Consider the following 9,682-nt stretch of genomic DNA (forward strand, 5'->3'; position numbering starts at 1 on the left):
CCTAGCTAGGGGTAAGTAATCCTATTTTGATTTCCTCACTGATCACAGCAGCATTGTTCTTCTCAAAGTGTTCAACGGGGGTAGATGTTTTGCAAAATCTGGAACAAGACGCACCTTTATCTGACGCTGTGATGTTATCAACATGAACAACACATTGCATTTGTTTTTTGTTTTTTTGAGTGGCAGCCCACATGTATATATGATATGAACTAATTATGAAATTATCTGAATTTGTGTATTGTATCTGTAACCCCCCCCCCCCAAAAAAAAATTGACACATTTTTCAATGTATTTTTACATTTATTTGGTCACAAAAAGAAAGATACACCTTTATCTACCACACCTTGAAAACAATCCTTGAAATGAAGGATCTTGCATCTCAATGATGTGAATCAACCTGTGTGAACCTTCCCTTTAGAAAACAAAAGATCGCATATAGAAAGATAGAAGACGTGATGTTCCTACATGTGTTCTCTGCACTCATTTGATTTACTCAACCACACCTCCTTAATTCCTGTAAACCATGTGAGTGGGAGTGGGATAAATGGCATAAATGGCAAACCACTTTCCTCCACTACACTACAAGAGACACTCTTCAATGCTCTGTGACATTAGACAACACTATGGCTCTTGAAGGAGCTCTTGCAGTTGTGCTTTTATTTCCACATGAAGAACATACTAATGGTTGCATTTTCCACAAACAACTTGTGAATAATTATTGCAAGCACGCATAATTAAATTTCACACCAGATCAAGTGCTCCGTCTTTATTCTCCCATGTCTCCCCCGTTATGACATATCGGCTTATCCTGTTAAATCGTTCCGGCTATCAGGCGCTGCAGTGTGATTGGTATGTCAAGCTCATATCCAGTTGGGAGAGGAGAGTAAATCAGAAGGATTGGGGACTGCAATATTATAGATACAGCAAAACAGTGTCTCAACAGGGTGTGGAAAACCAATGCACATTTTTTTTAAGTGTCTCTGCCCCTCACTGTGAGATAGAGAGATCAGTCAGTCTTTGATGTTGGGGAAAGAAACGTTCCCAAAATCAACAGGCCCTGTAATCTACAAATAAACCAGTGACAGAGTTGCTAGCAGGAGCCCAAAGCCAGAGGGAGATGGATCCAATGCAACTTAGATTTGTCAGTTAATGCTCTCGTGCTATCAGAAACAAGGGTTTCCGCTTCACAAGAAGAATATCACGCAGAGGAAAAACCCATGGGAACACTGTCTGAATAACACCAATGTGGGAAACTAGTTTGTTCCAGTCAGGTTTTTTTCGCGTATAAACTTCTTCACTAATGAACGACGGAAACATGGAACTCTTGCACAAGTCCAGACTGATTATCAAGATGTCAGTATGTTCACACCGTCCTGTCGTAACACTCAGTTATAATGCTAGCATTTGCTGAGGACATACAGAATGTAGAGCACAAGTGATGGGAGTATAAAAGTATGTCTGACATATTGGTTGTGTAGTCAATGTGTTATTGTACTCATCTGTGGAGAAGTGGTCATCATTACCTTTGGAACAAGTAACAAAGCAATGATGATCATGTTGAAATCATTTCTGCACATGCAGTTTTTATGCTCCTGAGATTGGCACCAACCTGCCACCCCTGAGTCTGAAGACTCGACATGGCCATATTGTAAATGTGCAATAAAATAGAACTTTAATTGTCAATTAATCTGTGGTTCATCCGTGTTCATTATGATGCACTTAGCGAAAGCGACTCTAACATTGTGTAGGAGAAGCATTACATTCTGTGATGCTAAAGCTTCATTTACAAGGTCGTAACTTACGGTCAGGTATCCTCCTCTGATGCACTATTTGCAACTTGGCAAGCAAACATATCTTCAGGCAAAGCCAAGTGTCCCTGTGGAGACCAAAGAGCGAAGGAGAGAATGTGAATTGTGAAGGTGACATATTCAATTATATGATATAGATATATCCCAAAAATATTATTACATTATTTTGTTATCAAAGCAGACCTTGGGGGCATTGAAGTATTATTACAAAAAGTCATGGTGCAGAGTTTAAACTATTTATTTTGCCTGGTCCTGCCGCATTACAATGTCTTCCATATAAACTATGATTACACTATGGGAACGATCCAGACATCCAGTGTGTCCCCCAATGTCTTCTCCTACTTAATAAAAGTGTACCTGTTCAAACAAAGTGGTATGCGTGCCTTCCTTCCACCACTTTGGCAAAGAGGCACAAATCAGACACTTGCTGAGAGACAGTTTTACTGCGGCAGTAACTCTCACACATCAGCCATGTAGTCTGGCCACGGTGCCCCCCCCCCCCCTCGTTGCTAGGCAACACCTTGGGGCCAGCTCCCCCAGCTGCTGACCTGATTAGTTCATCGCAAAAGTAAACTGAGTGAACAACGGAATCACTCAAACAGCAAGGCTTTGACTCTTCTATTGTCACCTGGTGACGGACGACAAGACGTGTTTATAATGCCACTCAGTGGGAGATAGGCGAGTAGGTAGTGCCCTTTAAGTCACGGGGTCACTAGTGCAATAACTTATGTAGGTCTGTCCAACTGCTGAACATGCAATAGCTTTGCGACAAATTACCTGATTCTGAAAAGTCTGTTCTGGAATATTTTTCAAGCAGTATTAGCTATTTCCTAAACATTAGCCGTGATCAGTCTTTGTGAAACAGTGGATACATTTTTTTTTAATTAGAAGGTGGATACCATTTGCATTCCACATGGTCGTACAGTTAGTTTGAACCGTACAAGGGAACATTTCATATCCTCTGGACCACCCTGCATTTGCGTCGTCTCACTTCTATGCATAGCATGTGAAGCCATTCCAAGTGTGCTCGCTCCAGGTCAACCATGCACAGTGCTGTAGTGAACGCAATGTGACGAACAGTGTTTTTTTGCTAGCTTATCTCCAGCTAACTTGTTAGCTCTGACTCAGAGCTCCTCTCCTTTTGTCCACTGTTGCCATGAGAGGTCTCACCATGGGGACAGCGCTTTGTTGTACAGACAGATATGAATTCATGTTCACAAAGAAGGACAGACATGGTAGAGGATTCCGACAGATAAGTGAAGGTCACCAATTTGAAAAGAAGATTTGAATCACATTGTCGTTGCGCTAGGTTATAGCCAACAATTCTTTGATTTGGCTTAGTGATAACGGCTAGTGGATATCAAATGGTACTCTGTGGACATACAGCATTGTGAGCTAAGAAAGCCGGTCTGACCAAGAATGATGTGTTATCTCTTTTGGGTTTCAGCTGATGATGACCGAACATCACAACAATAATGACGTCCTAAACCTAGAATGAGTCGACATTACGAGTAGCAGCAGCCACAACAGACCTTCCTAATTGCATCTGCTAATTCAAGTTATTTTAGTCATTATGGTCCTTGCATGTGACAGTGGATGTTGTTTCAAAAGGGACAGATGTGCATGCCTTGCCTTGGTTATCCGACATACAAAGCAGCTTGTTCATGTTACTGCATAGTGTTGGCGTGTGTGCCTGCTGCGCGTGTCATCGCCAATGCAACTTCAACCACGCACCAAGTCTATTGACAATCAAATCATTTATTTCTCGCTTCCATCTCCATCAAAACCCGAGGAGGAGGAGGAGGAGGAGGAGGAGGAGGGGGAGGAGGAAATACTTTGACTGGAGCCAGAAATGACCTTTCTCTAAGAAATCCTTGCGAGAAGTCATTGGTAACCCAATTAACAGGAAATGTCACGCTGGTAATTACGTCCCACAATGTGAATCATCCACGGAGGGTGGCTGCCACTGGCCTCTTGCGGAACGGACGGTAGGTGACATTGAAGGCTTCTCTTGCTCTCTCTCTCTCTCTCTTTCATTTCCTCGGCCACGATCTTGGCCTCTGTCTCTCTTTTTCTCTGTCCCTCTCTCTCACTCTCTCTCTCTCTTTCGGTCGTGGTCTCTCTCTCGTCTCTCTCTCTCTCTCTGCTCTGTCTCAGTTAGTAATTTATGGAGCTGGAGACAGGATGTGGGAGTATTGTCGAGCAGGTGATCAAATCTGGGACATTTGTCAGAACTAACCCAAGGTACAGCAGAGTCTGGCTATAATGACCAGAGTCTGTCTCAGATCAGAAAGAATTCACGAAAATAAGAAAAATTATACATGAATAAGACATGGAAATTCTGATTTTAAAGGCTCAGTGCATGAGAAATGCAACAGTTGGGAGTTGGTGTGTAGACATCTGTTTCAGTCCACATTATGATATTTCAGTTGTTGTGTTAGGGAGGTTTTGTATATTTTTGTGTTTTTCGCAGAAGCTGTATTTTACATGTATTGCAAAGACATATGTCCCACATATATCACCCTTGTGGTTTATGGCTTCCATTTACATTTCAAAATATTCAAATATATAATATAGGCTGATGGAGAACTAATTAACTTGGAGAATGCAGTGATTTGGGGAAGTATTTGTCCAACTAGTGTAGATGTGAAAGACAGCCCCATGCACAGATGGTCACAGTACATCTATCCCCCAGCAGAGCAGATGGGAGGTCTTGGCTTCCCAGCGCTACATTTATTTTGTTCTCAATTCCAGTTGTAAATTAGCTTTTGATGTTTTCTGTTGTTTAACATCTAGATTTTCCTCAGCCGCTGTGGCAGCATATTCACATGTCACAATCAATACATCTAGTAAATAAACCGACCTTAACATTCCACGGTTCCTGCTTAATGTGAAATACTGTTTACAGAAGAATATTGACATCATGATACAATGCACCTAAAATGATTCAAATGCCCGAATCGTTCATGATTACTGATGTGATGTGGGAAGAAATACACTATATTGGACATAATGAGGAAAAACTATTCAAAGCTTTACACAAAATGCTTTTACTAAGATTAGCTGGCCACTTCTTACTTACCAAGTACCAATGAGGTTAATGTTTTTTTTTTATCCAAAGTAGTCTGTTTAGAAACTTATTGGCAGGCTGAGAATAAAAGTTTCTTCAAACAAGTATTTGTATTTTTTCTTCCAAAGACTTAAGTTGAAAATGAACACCCTCAAAGCATATACCCACTCCTCCTTACATTTCAGAATTGTTTTTTGCAATCATGAAAGTGCCTAGCAGACGCCCTCCCAAAACATTTTCCCATATGTGTTCCTGTCAACGAGGGGTGGGAACATTCTTTCTCCAGAGTCTCAGAGCTTGACCTTAGACATTTTTGTTCAATTCCCTTTTGATAGGATTATCTTCTCAATTATTATGAATGATGGAGGCCTTAAAACACGTGGGCCGCTCTCTTTCATGTATTGTCCCTATCTATAATGACTTATTTTCATAAATATCATGGTGAAAACCGCAGTTCATCGCTGGTAAATGTTATAGGTGCTCCGTCTAGATAGTCAAACGGAACAAAGAGAGAGGAGAGCTTAGAGAAGACCAATTCTGATAATACAAGATTTTGACCCAGTTTTTTTAATTGTTTTTGGAGTTTTTGGAGTGTATGAAAATAAAAATGGAGTCTGGACAGTTTACCAATAATAAGAATATTTCCCTGCGAATAACTATTTGAGAAACATCTGAAGAGTAGTTTGCAGATATAGCTGGCTACAAATTAATGGATTAAAGTAACAATCATTTGGGATACCAATAAAGGGTACTGATCATGCTTTAGTGACAGTGAGGTGCCAGACATTGAGTAGAAATTGATTAGAGTTCAGAACATCTGAAGCCCCTCTCTGTTAAAAATATTGAATACCTCAGATACATATTGAAATCCTTTGCAATGACATTAGTGCAGTAGGAGATATACACCCTGTGCCAGATTAAGACAACATACTTACCTAGACTACCACAGTGTCCATGACATCTAAAGATATATATATATATTTAAACCTTTATTTAACCAGGTAGGCTAGTTGAGAACAAGTTCTCATTTACAACTACGACCTGGCCAAGATAAAGCAAAGCAGTTCGACACATACAACAACACGGAGTTACACATGGAATAAACAAACATACAATCAATAATACAGTAGGAAAATCTATATACAGTGTGTGCAAATTAGGTAAAATAAGGGAGGTAAGGCAATAAATAGGCCATGGTGGCAAAGTAATTACAATATACCAATTAGACACTGGAGTGATTGATGTGCAGAAGATGAATGTGCAAGTAGAGATACTGGGGTGCAAAGTAGCAAGATAAATAAATACAGTATGGGGATGAGGTAGTTGGATGAGCTATTTACAGATGGGCTATGTACAGGTGCCGAATGAAGAATGACTCAATGATTTTACAGATTTTATTGGGGACATTGGCTTATGCAGACAGTGGCAGAGTTTGGTTGCAGCAGGGGTAATACAAAGACACGCACCGCTGACTTCTGGAGAGCCTACATGTAAATACCAAGATATAGTATATAACACTGCTTAAGTAAATATAGGCTCATTAGTGTACTTCATGCAGATAGCATTATAAAACTAATAGCATTATTCTATTAGCTCACAGCTGTGGGTTATCCAAGGTCCACATCACTTACAGGTCTCACATTAGCTACAGCCGCTTTCCAAAAATAATGTGTTAAAAATATCAGGCTCAATGGCTTTATCATATCATGGGCTTGTCTCATAATCTATATTCGATGCTAATTAGCTGATTAGCCTGCTTAGAAGAAAAGAATGGGCCTGATCGCAGTAGGCTCCAATGACTGCCAACTGTCATCACTCGTCTGTGTGAGCGAAGGAGAGAGAGAGAGCGAATGTGGAAGTGGACGACACTTCATTTGGGCGTCTGGCTGGAGGGTAAACGCCATATCTGGATTTTTTTTCTTCCCGTCACCCCAGTTTCTGTCTCCACTGCAAACTGAAGAAGAGATTGAAGAAGAAAAGCCTTGGTCATACTAAGTAGCATTCTTTTTTTGGAGAGCGACCGTTGAACACTGAGAGGTGTGGTTGAACCGGTGGTGGTTGGAGTCGATCCATGGGGATGTGTCCCAGCTCCAATGGGAGATGGAGTGCTTTGAAATCTTGGTGATGAGAAGTCGATTGAAAGATTGAATCATTTTTTTATCTTTTAATATGAAGGTGAGGCGCTCGGCCTGTTGGCACCTTGGTCGGGCTCCACACACCTAGATGTCCAGGTTGCTGAAAGTGCAGGAAGTAGCTAGACTATTTGTCCCCTTTTCCATACTACACTGAACAAAAATATAAACGCAACATGCAACAAATTGAAAAGATTAGAGTTAGTTCATATAAAGATATCCGTCAATTTAAATAAATGCATTAGGCCCTAATCTATGGATTTCACATGGCTGGGACTACACACGATGCCCACACAATTCCATACTCGGCCATCTGTTCGTTACAGTTGAAACCGGGATTCATCCGTGAAGAGTACACTTCTCCAGCGTGCCAGTAGCCATCGAAGGTGCATCTGTTGGTCATAGATAACTCTTTTTTTTTAAAGGTAGGGATGTGGATCAGAAAACCAGTCAGTATCTGGTGTGACCATCATTTGCCTCATGCAGTGCAACACATCACATTCGCATAGAGTTGATGAGGCTGTTGATTGTGGCCTGTGGAATGTTGTCCCACTCCTCTTCAATGGCTGTGTGAAGTTGCTGGATATTGACGGGAACTGGAACACACTTTCGTACAGGTCGATCCAGAGCATCCCAAACATGCTCAATGGGTGACTTGTCTGGTGAGTATGCAGGACATGGAAGAACTGGGACATCTTCAGCTTCCAGGAATTGTGTACAGATTCTTGCAACATTGGGCCCGTCCATTAGCGTGATGAAACAAGAGGTGATCGCGGTAGATGAATGGCACAACAATGGACCTCATGATCATGTTACAGTATATCTGTGCATTCAAATTGACATAAATAAAATGCAATTGTGTTTGTTGTCCGTAACTTATGCCTGCCCATACCATAACCCCACCGCCACCATGGGGCACTCTGTTCATAACGTTGACATCAGCAACCGCTCACCCACATGATACCATACACGTTGTCTGCCATCTGCCCGGTACAGTTGAAACCAGAATTCATCCATGAAGAGTACACTTCTCCAGCGTACCAGTAGCCATTGAAGGTGAGCATTTGCCCACTGAAGGTGGTTACGATGCCAAACTGCTGTCAGGTCAAGACCTTGGTGAGGACAATGAGCACACAGAGGAGCTTCCCTGACTCAGTTTCTGACAGTTTGTGCAGAAATTCTTCTTTTGTGCAAACCTACAATTTCAACTACTGTCTAGGTGGCTGGGGTCAGACGATGAGGAAGGTGAGGAAGCCGGATGTGGATGTCCTGAACTGGCGTAGTTGCATGTGGTCGGTTGTGAGGCCGGTTGGGTGTACTGCCAAATTCTCTAAAAAGACGTTGGAGGCGGCCTATGGTAGAGAAATTCACATGAAATTCTCTGGCAAAAGCTCTGATAGTCATTCCTGCACTCCCACAAAACTTGAGTCGTCTGTGGCATTGTGTTGTTTGCTCACTAATGCTCACTAACAGGGATGTAAACACATTTCTGGGATCTTCGTTTTTGACAGTATCTATACTTTACTTTACTATTTATAGTTTTGACTACTTTTACTTCACTACATTCCTAAAGTAAATGATGTACTGTTTACTCCATTAGATTTCCCTGACACCCAAAAGTACTCATTGCATTTTGAATGCTTTTGAAGGTCAAATTCACACACTAATCAAGAGAACATCCCCTGTCATCCTTATTGCCTATGATCTGGTGGACTCACTAAACACAAATGCTTCAATTGTAAATTATGTCTGAGTGTTGGTGTGTGCCCCTGACTATTGACAAATTAGAAGAAGAAAAACCAGGACCATTTTGCCATCTGGTTTGCTTGACATAAGGAATTTGAAATGATGTATACTTTTTTTTTATTTTAATACTTAAGTACATTTGAGCAATTACATTTACTTTTGATACTTAAGTATATTTCAAACGAAATACTTTCAGACTTTTGCTCAAGTAGTATTTTACTGGGTGACTTTCACTTTTTCTTGAGTCATTTTCTATTTAGGTGTCTATACTTTTATTCAAGTATGACAATTGGGTACTTTTTTTATTATTTATCTGAGAAATTCAACAGGGTTTACTTTACTCTTAAACACTAACTGGATAATTATCCTCTGCCATTCATTAGCATTGGCAATTTCCTTTTGTTGAGATGAGGAAAAGGAGGGCTGATTGAATTCCAAATTAAAAATGAAAGGACTGCAATATCTAAACATAATAACAGTCCACTTTACTCTGCTCGATAAGGTGTTGAGTTATGAGAAATGTGTAGGAGGTAAAAAAAACAAAACACAGTTTGTGTTTGACAATCTTAATCTATTCTTTCTGAGGTCAGGTAAGGGTATGAACTGAGTTGATTAGCAACACTCAACTTCTGAAATCTACAATTGTGCTACATTCATTTCTTTTGACTTTTGACTACTTTTTCTAGAGTTAGCAAGACACAGTCTCAGTCATGTTAACCAACGAGATCAACTAGTTCAAGATCTAATGAATACAACACATTACATGCACAAGACTAAACCACAATATTGGTCTGTCTTGTAGATAAATGCAACTTCCTGTCTTTGTCATTTACAGGCACACCTCAGGACACACTGGACAGTTTATTGAGGAATGTACTGTATCTCTACACCAGAGCCATTAACAACATCACTCTACCCACTCAGTG

General features: G+C 40.6%; 1 pseudogene; it reads right to left on the reverse strand.

Moving 5' to 3' along the window:
- The window catches only part of LOC135515436 (piggyBac transposable element-derived protein 4-like), a 59,608-nt pseudogene extending 51,309 nt beyond the window's left edge, over positions 1-8,299 (reverse strand).
- Between the last annotated feature and the right edge of the window lie 1,383 nt (positions 8,300-9,682).

This window comes from Oncorhynchus masou, chromosome 27 (genome assembly GCF_036934945.1).
Source record: "Oncorhynchus masou masou isolate Uvic2021 chromosome 27, UVic_Omas_1.1, whole genome shotgun sequence".
Taxonomy (NCBI): domain Eukaryota; kingdom Metazoa; phylum Chordata; class Actinopteri; order Salmoniformes; family Salmonidae; genus Oncorhynchus; species Oncorhynchus masou.